A 3,175-nucleotide genomic window follows, 5' to 3' on the forward strand; every position below is an offset into this window, starting at 1 on the left:
TGGATGGATGGATGGATGGATGGATGGATGGATGGATGGATGGATGGATGGATGGATGGATGGATGGATGGATGGATGGATGGATGGATGGATGGATGGATGGATGGATGGATGGATGGATGGATGGATGGATGGATGGATGGATGGATGGCAGACAGACAGTTTAAAAAGTGTTGATCACCAAATAATATTTTGTGATAGTAAAAATGTTGATAAATGAATCCTAGATCTAAATTAAATATTTGATAAAGGATTAATTTATTTGTACTCGGTAAAATGTCTGTTTGAAATGGAGTTTATATTTTTGTTGTGCACAGGGTGACCCTGAAGACAACCCTGCTCCTGGTTGTTCCGCTGAACACATTCAGACCAGGGGCCCTGATGACACATCTGGATTTAGATGCTTGGATTATGTGTCGGATTCACAGCTTAACACCATCGTTCTCACGTAAGAAAGAAGTCAATGAATTCTGCCCAACAAAAAATATATTAACAGAAATCTAAGAAAGGCAAAAAACTAATTAAAAATGTTCAAAGCGTCTTCTGATGCAAAACTCATACATATAAAGAAAAATAACATTTCAAAACAATCCAACAAGGGAAATCACAATATGTAGGTCACGTGTATTTTGAAATACCTTTATTAAAAGAGGTGACTCCTTTATTTTATACACCTGTTGAAAGGCAGACGTATTATAACGTAGCCCATATGTACGTAAACCTTCTCGTCATCTTTTGATCTGCTCAAGAAAATTTAATGAAACTTGATTCACATAAGCATCATCACTAGACAGAGTGTGTAATCTTTTCATCACCAAGCTCTAAGGTCAAGGTCTCATATCAAGGTCAAATGTTTTACAAAGTTTTTGGTTTTCCAGGCCATTGCTATAGATCGCTGTATAATAATTTGTCCGCCGGTGTATAATTTGCTGTATGCTCCAATGTTTTATTCTGCAGTGATGAGAAGATAACGGAGAAAGATGAACCTGATCGCTCTGCCTGTCTTGAAGATGCCACAGACCTGATCTGTGGACTGATCGGAGAACTTTCCTCTCTAAAGTTAGTAGAAACAATTTTCATGTTGCTTTTCTCTTTTTTTTTTTATATAACCTTAATTTTTTTTCTGTATCTAGCTTACTTTTTAAAATCCTGACAATGCTGAACTTTCTGAGAGGCTCCATTGATCATATGGGAACTATGGGAGTGCAGAGATAATCTCAGCACATGCCACAAAATTATAAAGAACAATGCAAAACGATAACTTCTGACAGGCATGCAGCTCTTTTGTGACGAGGCTCCTGTGGCCATCTGTTGATTCCTTTAAAAAGCAGCTAAAGCTTTGAGCTAAATGTTCTACTTACTGTTTTATATCTGAATTTCTGTAAAGCACTTTGTGATTTATCTGTGAAAGGTGCTATATAAAGAAAGTTTACTTACTTCAAAATCTTTGACCAAAACTAACATAAAACTGAATTTTATTGGTTGTTATACTAACAAAAAAAGTTAGTTTTAGCAGTTTTCCTGTTATTTATTTTGTAAATATGTGAATACGAGAATACAAGGAGTAAAACATACTCGCTTCAACGTTATGCTTTATTTCTATGTTTATTACACAATTAAAAGAAAAATCACATGTCTGTGTAGTTTTTTTTTTTAATCATCTAATCTTAACATCTTTTTTGCCTAAAATTTTAACTTCTATGTGCAACTCTGATTTAAAGGAAGTAAAAACTAGAAGAAAATTATACTAAATACTCAAAAATTTAAAAAAATCGGACGTATTTGTCAGATTACTGAATTGTCTTACTCAAAGCTCTGCCAAAAAAAAAAAACACTTCCACAAACAGGTGGTCCAGCTGCCAGAGGTAGTAATGCATGATCTGCGAGATCTTATCATCTCGTTAGCGCCCGTTCTGAATTCACGCCTCTTGTTACCAGTTTCTTACAGAATACGTTAGAAAATTTAAATTACTTATTCTGTTAATTGGTTTTTACTCCTCTGGTTTAATTTCCAACTGAATGTTGGATTTAATTATTTAGATTTTTTTTTTCTTTTTAAATTAAGTTGTATTGTTTACCATTAAACTATGTAATGATTCACATACATTACACACTTTGAACCACCCAAACAAGCAGTTATTAGTGGTTCCACAAGTCGAAGCTAAAAGCGGTGAAGCTGCTTTTAGTTTGAACGCCCCTCACCTGTGGAGCTCAGGCCTGACCTGACCACATTTAAATAAATCTAAAGACATGCTTGTTTGGTGTTGCTTTCAACTAGCATGTCGAGTTACCCACTATGGCATTCATTAATTGTGCATTTAATAATTGTATATTTGATGATTTAATGATGCCTTTTATTACAGTATGCATTTATTTTTGTCATAGCCGTCTGGTTTGAAACATGTCTAATGAACAAATTTACCTTTATTCTTTCTAGTCGGAAAGTCATGGCTGCTCATCGACAGCTGGAGAACCTTCGACGCAAAAATCCAAAAAGCTTTGCACGTTAGGGATTTATTTTTCTTTTACGTTTTGATCTCACAGGTCCAAGAGTTCACAAGTTTTAAACTAAGGATTTAAATGACTTAATTCTCCTGTTAACTGGTTTTGTTTCCAACAGGAATGTTCAGTTTAATTATTTGGATGTTCTGTTTTTTTTTTCTTTTCTTAAAATAAAGTTGTATTGTTTACCATTAAACTATGTAATGATTCATGTTTGCTTATGTCTGGGAAAGGGACAAAAAAAATTAAACCAAGTTCAAGTTACATATTTATATATTGTTTTCCAAACATACAAAAGGCATTTACAATTTTCAAAATAAAACATGCTTTTACTTATGTACAACTTCTACATTAGAACAAGAGGAAATCCTTCACATACATATATAAAGATTAAAAAACTGACAGTCACATGATGTAAACAAGCTGTAATGATGAGTCATTGTAGGTCCTGCAGGGAAACAATCGGTCAAATCATGGAGGTGTGGAACTGGACAACATTCGGCCACGTTTTAAATTATAAAAACAAACACTGATGTTTTTTTGTTTTCCTCCCAAACATCCGGCAGTCGTAGTAAATAAAAATAAAGCCTTACAATATGTAAACAGACCAAAACAACTCCAATAACAAGAGAAAACTCGTTTATATAAAAAGTGAATGCAAATGAAAAACAAG

This window comes from Nematolebias whitei, chromosome 16 (genome assembly GCF_014905685.2).
Source record: "Nematolebias whitei isolate Nwh7 chromosome 16, NemWhi1, whole genome shotgun sequence".
In the NCBI taxonomy this organism is placed as follows: Eukaryota; Metazoa; Chordata; class Actinopteri; order Cyprinodontiformes; family Rivulidae; genus Nematolebias; species Nematolebias whitei.